This window comes from Oncorhynchus nerka, linkage group LG22, assembly GCF_034236695.1.
Source record: "Oncorhynchus nerka isolate Pitt River linkage group LG22, Oner_Uvic_2.0, whole genome shotgun sequence".
Taxonomy (NCBI): Eukaryota; Metazoa; Chordata; class Actinopteri; order Salmoniformes; family Salmonidae; genus Oncorhynchus; species Oncorhynchus nerka.
The window spans coordinates 62,429,852-62,444,866 of NC_088417.1; the positions used below are offsets into that span (position 1 = coordinate 62,429,852).

General features: G+C 42.2%; 1 protein-coding gene across 1 annotated transcript in view; it reads right to left on the minus strand.

Moving 5' to 3' along the window:
- LOC135563707 (uncharacterized) overlaps positions 1-15,015 on the minus strand; it is a 39,441-nt gene that overhangs the window by 841 nt on the left and 23,585 nt on the right. The window lies entirely within an intron of this gene.

Sequence of the window (15,015 nt, forward strand, 5' to 3'; positions counted from 1 at the left end):
CAGATTCAGTCAGTGAAGGAGTAGATGGAAAAGTCATCAGAACTGGAGGATGAGATCACGTCATGATATTTTCTCTTCATCAGCCGAGTCACCCTTCCAGACTGAGGAGACAGAGAAAGGCATGTACTCATGGCAGCCATAGAATACACTGGCATTTACTCTCAAGGACCTTCCATAGAATACGAATCTTTAGCATCTTGAATGGTTGATTGTCAATTCAACCAAGCCAAACAAAATGGCCATGTGAATCAACAGATTGATCTATCTGTTGTGTCTCTATGGGAATAGCAGAGATGACCTGGCTGAGAGGCTCTGGATTGATGCTCCATCCCCAGATGTTTGGTCCTGCCCACAGCTCACAATGATTGGCTGTAAACAGTAAAGAACAAATTAAACACTACTTTTCTCATTGCAGAATGCATAACTAATGTTTATGTGTTTTTAGGTCAGATATGACTTACAGGCTTTGACCTTCTGTGCACCTTGCCGGTTAGCCACATCACAGAATCAGGGGTGTTTAGCCTAATTGGATTCAACTGTCAACACATCACTCAATTTAAAAGGTGATAATATAACAAAAACAGGACAAAACAAATACATATTTTATATTTACCACATAAGGGCGGTGTCTCAAAGCTCTTTTGATTCTCTCATCAATACAATCCATCTTGCTTTCTGAGGGAAACATTTCCATCAATTTGATTGACACAAAACATATCCTGACACATACACACACTATACCCTGTATATACACTACCGGTCAAGTTTTAGAACAGCTACTCATTCAAGGGTGTTTATTTTTACTGTTTTCTACATTGTAGAATAATAGTGAAGACATCAAAACTATGAAATAACACATCGAATAATGTAGTAACCCCAAAAAGTGTTAAATAAATGTAAATATATTTTATATTTGAGATTCTTCAAATAGCCACCCGTTGCTTTGATGACAGCTTTGTACAAAGTAGCCCAAGAAACATTCCTGAATAAATCCCTGATCATCCACATACCTGACAATAACTGACAACTGCAAGCTGACTGGTAGCACAATAGGTCCCAGAGAGGTGGGGAAATGTTTACCCCCCCCGAGGCCTGGAGTTTTTCCTTACATGTTAATCTAACTAGGAAGACTCTGGACCCTATAAGGTAACACAGTGATTAATCACTTGTAAAAACATTTTATATGGGCTCTGATGGGACCAGTTTTTCCTAATCAGGTCAAATGTTGTTTTTTAACTCCTGGGGGGGATGCAGACCTGTCAAACTGCAGCTACCTTATATTTGTTCATATCAATTGTATTTAGACTAGATTAGGAGGCGGATTTCCTCAACCCAGACACATAGACAATATAACTGCGACGTCCGTCGTTGGGAGAAAGAGAGGAGGACCAAGGTGCAGCGTGGTAAGTGTCCATTATTAATAGAACAAACTGAACACGACAAAATACAAAAATAACAAAGTGAAATAACAAACCGAAACAGTTCCGTGTGGAACACACAGAACATAATCACCCACAACTGAAACGTTAAACCAGGCTACCTATATATGGTTCTCAATCAGGGACAACGATTGACAGCTGCCTCTGATTGAGAACCATACCAGGCAAAATACAGAAATCCCAAAACATAGAAAAAGGAACATAGACAACCCACCCAACTCACACCCTGACCACACTAAACAAAGACATAACAAAATAACTAAGGTCAGAACGTGACAATAACTCACAGGGCTGAGCTTGCTTTATGCATGTTTGCATCATACCTATACCTAGGCCTATGCAACTGTTGGCCTTACATTGTTTTTTACTCACATCTGTCTGCCATCACTATCATGTTGATTGATGAATTCCCGTTAATAATTTTGAATTAAAAACGTATAGGCAGCATAGCCAGCCCAATTTAATATATACTACATTTGATCACATTTTCTCCTGACACAAATGGACTATAAATACATATTACCAATGAGTTTACCCTGATCGGATGGACAGGGCGTTTAGGCTGTATGCAGGCAGTACAGGCGACTTGATGACAGGCTCCCTATTAACCAGTTCTACTTTTGATACCAGTTAGTATTGAACGCCCACGCCTTCTTCATGAAACCGATCTCAAGCAGAGGTCGACCCTCGCTTTTAATTCGCACCTTTTCCGTGTACCCCAGAGAATGAAAATGGTTTTTCAACCAAAAAAATCCACAACATTTTCGGCAGCGTTGGCCATTCTACCATTCTGGAGGAGATAACTGCACACTCGCGCTGGTAACGCTAGCTAGCGGAATTTGTGTCATTTATGTACATTTGGCTTGCTAACTGCACACAAAAATAAAGTTCTAAAACCAAGAAAACTATTTGTAATATACCTCCTCGCTCTCCTGTAATTAAAAAAAACTAATTTGAATTGAATAATATCAAAAAAATGCTCAACTATCTCTATCCAACGTCACTAAATTTCTCACCACGTAGAACCCCCATAATGCTCTGTGGCACAATCCCAATACAACACAATAGGGATGCATTCCAAACACTTAAAATACACACCTTCTCTCCTCAGCCCTCAAATTAAGTGGACACTTCTAATAAAATAAAAATAAAAGTATTTAACCTTATTTTAACCAGGTAAGCTAGTTGAGAACAAGTTCTCATTTACAACTGCGACCTGGCCAAGATAAAGCAAAGCAGTGTGACACAAACAACAACACAGAGTTACACATGGAATAAACAGGTGTACAGTCAAAAACACAATAGAAAAACAATTTTTTCTATATACAGTGTGTGCAAATGGCGTGAGGAGGTAAGGCAATAAATAGGCCATAGTAGCAAAGTAATTACAATTTAGCAAATTAACACTGGAGTGAGAGATGAGCAGATTGTGATGTGCAAGTAGAGATACTGGTGTGCAAAAGAGCAGAAAAGTGATGACGTATCATGACGTCTGATGAGTTGACACTTGCAGGGCAAGGGAGGAATTATTTCATTTTAAAATGGACCGCCCAGAAATGTGTCACTTGTTCATCCCACGGTTGTGTTCTCAGTCATCATGGAACTGTTGTGTGTGCCTTTTATGCACTACAGTCAATTATGATTGCATTTCATATCTTGGCTAGAAGACAACGCCTTCGCAGACATCGAATGTTAGCCATCCTACTATGTCAGGTAAATCGAAAATTACAATGTATAAGTGTGATGTCAGAGAAAGTTATATTCTTTCGTGTCGTTGACTATCATTAAATGTGAAGACTGTATATTATCAAATCAATTCTCTGTGTAATTTAATTACGCAATAAAAATAATCACGTAACTTTAACGAGGAAGTCGGGGCACCACAGAAAAAATGGTGTTTATAGTGTCAATTTCCCAAATATAACTCCTCAGATATTTTCATATCTTATCAAAACAGTCAAAACACTTATTAATAATGAATTGAATTACCTCATCAGTGTCATTACTGAATGTCGCAAACCCTTGGATATCTGCACGAACCCTAGCATAGAATCATGAATCAGCAATATACAAATTGGCTTAATGATTTATTTACTAACTAACTTAATCAATCACAGAATTACATAAAACACACTCACAATTAGTTCATACATGGGTTACTTAATAACATGTTGCTGTTTCTCTCTGTTGTCGCAGGTCCATACGCTGGAGGGAATCGACAGAAAAGTCTCTGGTTGCGTTCCTAGTGGATACATCAGGCATACCCATGTTGTCGCATAGAATAGGTGTTTCGGAGGTTATCGGTATTCTTCGTCCTAGGCTACGTACATTTCCAGCTACTGAAGAGGCCTCGTATAAGATTTGCTCCTTCTGTGGCAACGTTTTAGAGTTTAACCATTTCTAGTCGTGTAGCCAACGCTACACGCTGTATGGTCTTAGAAATTCAACCATTTACCACCTTAGCTTACACCGTGGTCTAGTGTGAATTGCGTCACGGGGGCTTTTATACTTTGGTAGAAAAGGGGCCGTCTCATCATGTTTGTGCTCACCTGGGCGTGGCTACTGACTGTGCATAAATTACCATAAAACAACCAATTCTGATTTAGAAGACTAAATCTCATTATTAGCTCTTCAAAAGTATTCTTATACTTATTCATTCATCTTATACAGCTGGGAAATGTACACTTTAAGAGATAGAGTTATGTGTGTTTCCTGTCCTTCATGAGCACCAAATTAAACACACTCGTCATGGCTGTCCCGTAAGTGTCCACGGACCATTCCCACACTCTCAAAAATATAAATATTGTTTAATTCTCCCATTTTGGGGATCAGGAGTTTTTTATTTACATTTGCTTCTACTTACACTTGTATGTTGACTTCTCCATATTAATGTTGGTTTTAAGTTTTGGCTGACTTTGCTAAGCGGATCACCATAGCAAATTTAATTATGGGGCTAATTGTACATTCACAAACTCGAATTTACAATTGTAAGTGAAACTCGGCAAAAACAGAGCTGATTATGAAATTAAATATTTCGTCAGAACATGTATTATGCTGTGAAGATCCCCACAATGTGTTTTATCTTGTAAATTAACTCATTTCAAATGTAAGGCATTGAAAGCATTCTATATTGGCAGTCTGTAAATCTATTTACAAAATTCAACATGGCTGTCTATTCAGATACCTTAGGAAGGTTGTGTAAATACAGAGAGAAGAGTAAGATTAGAGTCAAATATACATACTTGTAGCACATTCATATTGTACCATGTATTGTTAAATTCGTACATTTAAATTGCAGTAACTATTTAGTAATTGAGCCTTGTTCTTCATCAGTTCATTAAATAATAGGTCTTAGATTAAGTGGTGGTCAAATGTAAAAGTGTCCAGGTGTTTTTTTTCTCACGCTCTCTGACTTTAAGGCTTAGTGCCAACTAGTTACGTTTAAATGGACACTACCACAGCATATAGGCAATGCAATATGTGTTGGTTGTATGTCCACTTTCAGTACAACATGAATACGTCTATTAACTCTCATTTATATGTGTTCTGATAATCACTACCTCTGGTGTGTAGTATACAAAACATTAGGAACACCTCCCCAATATTAAGAACAGCCTCAATTCATCAGGTATGGACTCTACAAGGTGTTGAAAGCGTTCCACATGTTGTCTCCAATGCTTCCCACAGTAGTCAAGTTGTCTGGATGTCCTTTGGGTGATGGACCATTCTTGATACACACGGGAAACTGTTGAGCGTTAAAAACCCAGTAGCGTTGCAGTTCTTGACACAATGAACCCGATGCACCTGGCACCTACTACTATGCCACTCAGTAAGTATTTTATCTAGGTGTCTTTCTATGCTGATGGTTGGTGGTCCGATACAAAATATTTACTTCAACTTGAGGTTCTGCTGAACATTAACTGTATGAAATGGATGATATAAGGGTGATGTTCAGCAGTTTCTTTTAATAGAGAAACCCCTAAACTATTGTAGTGATACGGCAGGGTTCATGTTTTCATGTGTGACTTTGAACTTTTTCTCTTGCATTACTGATATTGAATAACGTGTTCCATCATGACCTGTTACATTACTTTTACCACTTGATCCAGTTGTTTATGTAAAATAGCTATTTGTATATAAACAGTGTAACTGGAAAACATGCATTAGTAAAGAAATAATAATCATTGCTTCGCTATACTTAGCCTAGGTAGTAATTTATGGCTTCTCTTTACTGTGCACAACGACCAATTATTCAAAAAATGTTTTGGGACTTTTATTCATTTTTAGTGATATCCAATTCAAATCAAATCAAATCAAATTTTATTTGTCACATACACATGGTTAGCAGATGTTAATGCGAGTGTAGCGAAATGCTTGTGCTTCTAGTTCCGACAATGCAGTGATAACCAACAAGTAATCTAACTAACAATTCCAAAACTACTGTCTTATACACAGTGTAAGGGGATAAGGAATATGTACATAAGGATATATGAATGAGTGATGGTACAGAGCAGCATACAGTAGATGGTATCGAGTACAGTATATACATATGAGATGAGTATGTAGACAAAGTAAACAAAGTGGCATAGTTAAAGTGGCTAGTGACATAAGAATGCAGTCGATGATCTAGAGTACAGTATATACATATGCATATGAGATGAATAATGTAGGGTAAGTAACATTATATAAGGTAGCATTGTTTAAAGTGGCTAGTGATATATTTACATCATTTCCCATTATTAAAGTGGCTGGAGTTGGGTCAGTGTCAATGACAGTGTGTTGGCAGCAGCCACTCAATGTTAGTGGTGGCTGTTTAACAGTCTGATGGCCTTGAGATAGAAGCTGTTTTTCAGTCTCTCGGTCCCAGCTTTGATGCACCTGTACTGACCTCGCCTTCTGGATGATAGCGGGGTGAACAGGCAGTGGTTCGGGTGGTTGATGTCCTTGATGATCTTTATGGCCTTCCTGTAACATCGGGTGGTGTAGGTGTCCTGGAGGGCAGGTAGTTTGCCCCCGGTGATGCGTTGTGCAGACCTCACTACCCTCTGGAGAGCCTTACGGTTGAGGGCGGAGCAGTTGCCGTACCAGGCGGTGATACAGCCCGCCAGGATGCTCTCGATTGTGCATCTGTAGAAGTTTGTGAGTGCTTTTGGTGACAAGCCAAATTTCTTCAGCCTCCTGAGGTTGAAGAGGCGCTGCTGCGCCTTCTTCACGACGCTGTCAGTGTGAGTGGACCAATTCAGTTTGTCTGTGATGTGTATGCCGAGGAACTTAAAACTTGTTACCCTCTCCACTACTGATCCATCGATGTGGATAGGGGGGTGTTCCCTCTGCTGTTTCCTGAAGTCCACAATCATCTCCTTAGTTTTGTTGACGTTGAGTGTGAGGTTATTTTCCTGACACCACACTCCGAGGGCCCTCACCTCCTCCCTGTAGGCCGTCTCGTCGTTGTTGGTAATCAAGCCTACCACTGTTGTGTCGTCCGCAAACTTGATGATTGAGTTGGAGGCGTGCATGGCCACGCAGTCGTGGGTGAACAGGGAGTACAGGAGAGGGCTCAGGACGCACCCTTGTGGGGCCCCCGTGTTGAGGATCAGCGGGGAGGAGATGTTGTTACCTACCCTCACCACCTGGGGCGGCCCGTCAGGAAGTCCAGAACCCAGTTGCACAGGGCGGGGTCGAGACCCAGGGTCTCGAGCTTGATGACGAGCTTGGAGGGTACTATGGTGTTGAATGCCGAGCTGTAGTCGATGAACAGCATTCTCACATAGGTATTCCTCTTGTCCAGGTGGGTTAGGGCAGTGTGCAGTGTGGTTGAGATTGCATCGTCTGTGGACCTATTTGGGCGGTAAGCAAATTGGAGTGGGTCTAGGGTATCAGGTAGGGTGGAGGTGATATGGTCCTTGACTAGTCTCTCAAAGCACTTCATGATGACGGAAGTGAGTGCTACGGGGCGGTAGTCGTTTAGCTCAGTTACCTTAGCTTTCTTGGGAACAGGAACAATGGTGGCCCTCTTGAAGCATGTGGGAACAGCAGACTGGTATAGGGATTGATTGAATATGTCCGTAAACACACCGGCCAGCTGGTCTGCGCATGCTCTGAGGGCGCGGCTGGGGATGCCGTCTGGGCCTGCAGCCTTGCGAGGGTTAACACGTTTAAATGTCTTACTCACCTCGGCTGCAGTGAAGGAGAGACCGCATGTTTTCGTTGCAGGCCGTGTCAGTGGCAATGTATTGTCCTCAAAGCGGGCAAAAAGTTATTTAGTCTGCCTGGGAGCAAGACATCCTGGTCCGTGACTGGGCTGGGTTTCTTCTTGTAGTCCGTGATTGACTGTAGACCCTGCCACATGCCTCTTGTGTCTGAGCCATTGAATTGAGATTCCACTTTGTCTCTGTACTGACGCTTAGCTTGTTTAATAGCCTTGCGGAGGAATAGCTGCATTGTTTATATTCGGACATATTACCAGACACCTTGCCCTGATTAAAAGCAGTGGTTCACGCTTTCAGTTTCACGCGAATGCTGCCATCAATCCACGGTTTCTGGTTTGGGAATGTTTTTATCGTTGCTATGGGAACGACATCTTCGACGCACGTTCTAATGAACTCGCACACCGAATCAGCGTATTCGTCAATATTTCCATCTGACGCAATAAGAAACATGTCCCAGTCCACGTGATGGAAGCAGTCTTGGAGTGTGGAGTCAGCTTGGTCTGACCAGCGTTGGACAGACCTCAGCGTGGGAGCCTCTTGTTTTAGTTTCTGCCTGTAGGCAGGGATCAGCAAAATGGAGTCGTGGTCAGCTTTTCCGAAAGGGGGCGGGGCAGGGCCTTATATGCGTCGCGGAAGTTAGAGTAACAATGATCCAAGGTTTTACCACCCCTGGTTGCGCAATCGATATGCTGGTAAAATTTAGGGAGTCTTGTTTTCAGATTAGCTTTGTTAAAATCCCCAGCTACAATGAATGCAGCCTCCGGATAAATGGTTTCCAGTTTGCAAAGAGTTAAATAAAGTTCGTTCAGAGCCATCGATGTGTCTGCTTGGGGGGGATATATACGGCTGTGATTATAATCGAGGAGAATTCTCTTGGAAGATAATGCGGTCTACATTTGATTGTGAGGAATTCTAAATCAGGTGAACAGAAGGATTTGAGTTCCTGTATGTTTCCTTCATCACACCATGTCTCGTTAGTCATGAGGCATACGCCCCCGCCACTCTTCTTACCAGAAAGATGTTTGTTTCTGTCGGCGCGATGCGTGGAGAAACCCGTTGGCTGCACCGCGTCGGATAGCGTCTTCCCAGTATGCCATGTTTCTGTGAAGCAGAGAACGTTGCAGTCTCTGATGTCCCTCTGGAATGCTACCCTTGCTCGGATTTCGTCAACCTTGTTGTCAAGAGACTGGACATTGGCAAGAAGAATGCTGGGGAGTGGTGCGCGATGTGCCCTTTTTCGGAGTCTGACCAGAACACCGCCTCGTTTCCCTCTTTTTCGGAGTCGTTTCCTTGGGTCGCTGCATGCGATCCATTCCGTTGTCCTGTTTGTAAGGCAGAACACAGGATCCGCGTCGCGGAAAACATATTCTTGGTCGTACTGATGGTGAGTTGGCGCTGATCTTATATTCAGTAGTTCTTCTCGACTGTATGTAATGAAACCTAAGATGACCTGGGGTACTAATGTAAGAAATAACACGTAAAAAAACAAAAAACTGCATAGTTTCCTAGGAACGTGAAGCGAGGCAGCCATCTCAGTCGGCGCCGGAAGTGGAGGAGTTACACAATTGGTAGTTACAGTCTTGTCCCATCGCTGCAACTCCCCTAAGGACTTGGAAAAGCCAATGGTCGAGAGCCATGTGTCCTCCGAAACACAACCCTGCCAAGCCACACTGCTTCTTCACACAGAAGCCAGCCGCACCAATGTGTTGGGAGGAAACTGGCGACTGCAGAGTGCATCAGTTATTTGGAGTAAGGATACAGATCCTGCCCTGTGATGATGACGTTGCAGAGTAAGACAGTGTGGGACCAAAAATGTTATGAGCAGAAACAGCCAGGGCAGGGCTAACATGGGTACGCTGAACCCAAAAAGGAAGCTCTTAACCATAAGTGAGTACACTGTGGCCATACCCATAAGGGAGAGGGATACAGGAACTAACCCCTCCACTTGATTCTGGGCAGATGCACCAAACACTACCAGCCCCAGAATTGTGTACAACACCCCTGTGCTGATCGAGAGCAGCTGAAACATGAGTAACCAAACAGTGCCCACACTCTTCTCAATCCCACCACAGAGGAGCACCAGAAGCTCGATGCTGAGGAGTATCTGGGTCACTTTCTTGTGGTGGAAGGGGTATGTGATGAGCTTGTGTCACTCAGCCCCTCCTTGCTAACTTACCATGCCCATCGCCAAAAACTGTAGTTCCAAGACTGAAGGAATCCTTTGATAACCTGAGACATGTATTGACAATAAACAAAACAAATTACACGATAATAACAGGATCAATGCCACTCGTTAGCCTCAACTCAGGAGTAAAACTCTTGAACCTCTGAACCACAGTTGTGGAAAATTCTATTCAAAGATTAAGGCAGGGTTTACTTACTGACTTTATTGTCCCCATGGGAAAATTTTGTTGCAGTGTCATGTACACGTTTAAAGTGGTGTTTTAATACAAAACAAAATTACAATACAACTTTCATAACAGTTACATACCAATAAAACATTTAAAAAATGACTAGCCTGCTGGCTTTACTGTTTCGATAGGAACATCAGCCCGAGCTATTTAGGAGGGATATCACACCTGGCACAAATGATTGTCTAGTTCTGTTTTTCTTGCTGAGGGGTGCCCTATACCTGTGCCCAGTGGGGAGTGGTTCAAAGTCCGGGTAAAAGGGGTGGCTTGGGTCTAAAATGATTTTGTGAGACTTGCGGAGGGCCCTGACCTAAATGATCTCATCCAGGCCTGTCTGTTTTACTCCAAGTACTTTGCTTGCTGTGGTGATAATCCTATATTTAACAATGTAATAAACATATTTAATACAAGCAGCTGCAGAGAGCCACCTCTAATTTCACAGCAAGGATGAAATGGTTACATGTCCCTTATATAGTGGGAGGTGATAATACAATCATATTGTATTCACACAACAGTTTCTTCTATAAATCAATAGTTCCGGAACACAATGGCCTTGTGTTAGGACACAGACATACCAGTAGTCTATGAAACGCATAACATCACAGTCCAACACAGAACATATCCCTTGAGAAGTTACAACAGCTCACCCCAAATTCTTCCACCACATCTTTCAAAACTGATTTTTGAAGCTCAGTACATATGTCAAACTAATACCAGTGGATAATCAAGCACAATACAAAAATGTCAGTTACGACACCTGTCCTCCAATATTGCACAACACTATAACTAAGACAGGGTAGATAGACTGCTAAACCAAAGCAAATGTAATGGATTTCCACATTTTTATTAACCACGTTCACAACCAAAGTTATTTGATGCGCAGATCATGAAGTGCACTAAGGCAATGCTGCATTTAAAGACACTGCCACCTGCTGGCTTGTGCCTGAAATGTGATGATCAGAGTTCTCAACAGCCCATTTGAGTTAGATAGAAAGTGAGATAGATATATTTGACAGTTTAGTAAAAAAATAAAACTGTTTAATAAAATAAAACGTGTCAGGGACAATGCAATAAAATCAACGAATTCCATTGTGGTCCCTTAGTGCTTGTTACTCAAAGTGCAAAATTATTTTTTGGGGGGCAAGGAATGGTTTCTTTCTATTGATATCCTGTTAGTCTATCTATGTAAAAAAAAACATCCAACCAACCATCGATACAACCATTACTCAGTCAGTAGGAAATATGTACATCACTTTCGTTATTCAGTTAGCTACAACCAGTGAGAAGACGATACCACTAGTTAGGCTCCAAACAAGCCTTTCTCTTGCGATGTATTATGCGCAGTCATAAAGCTGTGACGTATTATGACGTAACCAAGCATTAATTCCCTACATACACTGCGTTCAGATTTGATTTCATCTGTATAATCTCTTTCTTTACTCAGGTTGTTGCAGGTAACCTTTGGCCTTTGGTGCACAGCCTTCCCAACCTGTATACAGGGTACCACATACACTCAGAGCTCTGGAAATAATTAACAAATGTTTCTGTAATCAGCATCTCTACATGTATGGCAGAAATTCCACTCCAGTGTCTGTTGATTTCCAAGACAGGCACACCTCATTCTACTGAATGGGGTACTGATTAGGTGATCACCTGAACCAAATCTTATTTAACGAGGAAAAGTATAAAAACCACTGCTGTGGTCATCACTATCCTCTTGTAATAGGACCAGCTGGATGTTTAAATCAGTGCTAGTAGTACCTCAAAAGTAATTGGAATCAAAAAATAACCATTAACCATGCCAGAAGAGTTGAAAAGGAACATTTTGAGTGAGGAAAAGAAGGGCTTTACTGGCAGAGGGATACAGCAGTTCATTGGGGTGGCAGGTAGCCGTGGTTAGAGCGTTGGACTAGTAACCAAGACGGAGACCTGGAAAGGCCTACAAGCCAGTGTCTCGCACCCACTGTGAAATTTGGTGGAGGATGGAATCGGGCAGATTTATCTTTGTGAAGGACGCATGAATCAAGCCACGTACAAGGTTGTCCTGGACAAAAACTTGCTTCCTTCTGCTCTGACAATGGTCACCAACTCTGAGGATTGTTTTTTCCAGTAGGACAATGTTCTATGCGACACAGTCAAGTCAATCAAGGTGTGGATGGAGGACCACCAGATCAAGACCTTGTCATGGCCAGTCTCCAGACTTGAACCACATTAAACTTCTGGAATGTGATCAAGAGGAAGATGGATGGTCACAAGCCATCAAACAAAGCCAAGCTGCTTGAATTTTTGAGCCAGGATGGCATAAAGTCACCCAACACCAACATAAAAGACTGGTGGCCAAGACGCATGAAAGCTGTGATTGAAAATCAGGGTTATTCCACCAAATAATGATTTCAGAACTCTTCCTAAGTTAAAATATTAGTATTATTAGAGGTCTGACAACACCGCATCTGTTTTTGTTATTTTGATCAGTTGTAATTTTCTGCAACTAAATGCTCTAAATGACAATATTTTAATTTGGAATTTGGGAGAAATGTCAGTAGTTTATAGAATAAAACAAAAATGTTCATTTTACCCAAACACATACCTATAAATAGTAAACCCAGAGAAACGGATCATTTTGCAGTGGTCTCTTAAGTTAATGTTATCCAAATCGGTGTATATACACACTCACACATATATATTATATATACATACAATATTGATGGAAATGTTTCCCCCAGAAAGCAATGGATCGTAATAATGAGAGAATCAAAAGAGCTTTCAGACGCAGCCCTTATGTGGTAAATATACAATACATGTCTGTTTTGTCCTGTTTATGTTATATTACCACCTTTTAAATTGAGTGATGTGTTGAGGATGAATCCAATGAGGGTTAACACCCCTGATTCTGTGATGTGGCCAACCGACAAGGTGTACAGAAGAACAAAACCTGTAAGTCATTTCAAACTGAAATCAGTAACACACGCACATTAGTTATACATTCTGCAATGAGAAAAGCAGAGTTTAATTCATTCTTTACTGTTTATAGCCAATCATTGTGAGCTGTGGGCAGGACCAGACATCTAGGGACGGATGGAGCATCAATCCAGAGCCTCTCAGCCAGGTCATCTCTGCTGTTCCCATAGAGACAACAGTTAGATCAATCTGTTGATTCATATGGCCATTTTGGTTGGCTTGGTTGAATTGACAATCATCCATTCGAGATGCTAAAGAATCCTATTCTATGGAAGGTCTTTAGCCCCACCCCTAATGTTATGGGAGTTGCATTTATTGCATTTTCAGTTACCCATGTATTACTCACTACTTGTACAACCATGTTAGATTTCCTACATATTCTACATTTCCTTGAGGGTCAATGCCAGTGTATTCTATGGCTGCCATGAGTACATGCCTTTCTCTGTCTCCTCAGTCTGGAAGGGTGACTCGGCTGATAGAGAGAAAATATGATGACGTGATCTCATCCTCCAGTTCTGATGACTTTTCCATCTACTCCTTCACTGACTGTGAATCTGAGGTAAAAGAGTTGTACCCTACTGTACATGTCTGTTGAGTGACATCACTGTGAGGAGGATGGTCTCTGACATGTTGACTCTGATACACAGTGTGATGATGAGGATCATGAAAAGAGGACACCACCACTGAAAGTTGAGGATGGAAAAGTGACAAAGTTTGAAGTGAGGGAAATGGACGAGGATGATGACCTGTCTGTCTCCCCCCCCCCCACTTACACACGCACATTTTTGAGTAACTCTTTCACTGAATGTGGAGAATGGACTATGACCAGCTAGCTCTCTTGACACACAGCTTGATGATGGCAATGACGCCTCTACTGAGGACAGTCCAGAGCCTCCAAAGGAACCACAAGGACCACTGAAGGACCATCGACTGGTAGGCATCTCTTAAATTTGTGTGTGTGTGTGTCACATCTCAGTGTTTTGACCCTATATCTGTTGAGATTATTGTGGCCAAGCCCAACATCCTCCCCTCTGCCTCTGCGAGTGACCTGAAGAAGGTGTCACGCCAGATGGAGGTGGTCCCCACTGTCCGGCCCTGCAGGCAGCAGCTGGACAAGAAGACACAGTGGACCAACACCAACGAGGAGAGTCTGAGGAGGATCAAAGAGAACCTGACCTCAATAGAACTCAACCTGGAGGAAGGTCTGAAGACGCACAATGATGGTCAGGACATCAACCAAGAGGCAGAAGAATGAGGGATGCTGTAGAGGATGGATTGCAAAGTGGATGGGGAGGAGGAAGGAGAAACTGAGGGATGAAGACGTGGCTAGGGAGGTCAAGAGGATGGGCGAGCAGGTGAGGGCACTGATCCAAGAGATGAAGAGAAACTGCAGTGATGTTGATCTTAAGGCAGTAGACCTGGACAGTTGGCTGAATGACTTGGAGGTTGAAAGTGGCATTCAAGAAATGCACAGGAGATGGAAATTATAGACAGCATGGCAGAAATGCAGACCAGTATAGCCGAGAACAGGCTCCTCAAGTCATGAAAAAATAATGTCCAGAGCTTTGTAAGTTACTCCTACTTATTGAGTGTAGTCAAGGTCCTAAACGATCTTAACCGCCATTGATAAGAAACATTACTGTGCAGCCATATTCATTGATCTGGCCAAGTCTTTCGACTATGTCAATCACCACATCCTCATCGGCAGACTCGACAACCTTGGTTTCTCAAATGATTGCCTCGCCTGGATCACCAACTCTCTTCTCTGTATACATCAATGATGTCGCTTTTGCTGCTGGTGAGTCTCTGATCTACCTCTACGCAGACGACACCATTCTGTAGATTTCTGGCCCTTCTTTGGACACTGTGTTAACAACCCTCCAGGCAAGCTTCAATGCCATACAACTCTCCTTCCGTGGCCTTCAATTGCTCTTAAATACAAGTAAAACTAAATGCATGCTCTTCAACCGATTGCTGCCTGCACCTGCCCGCCTGTCC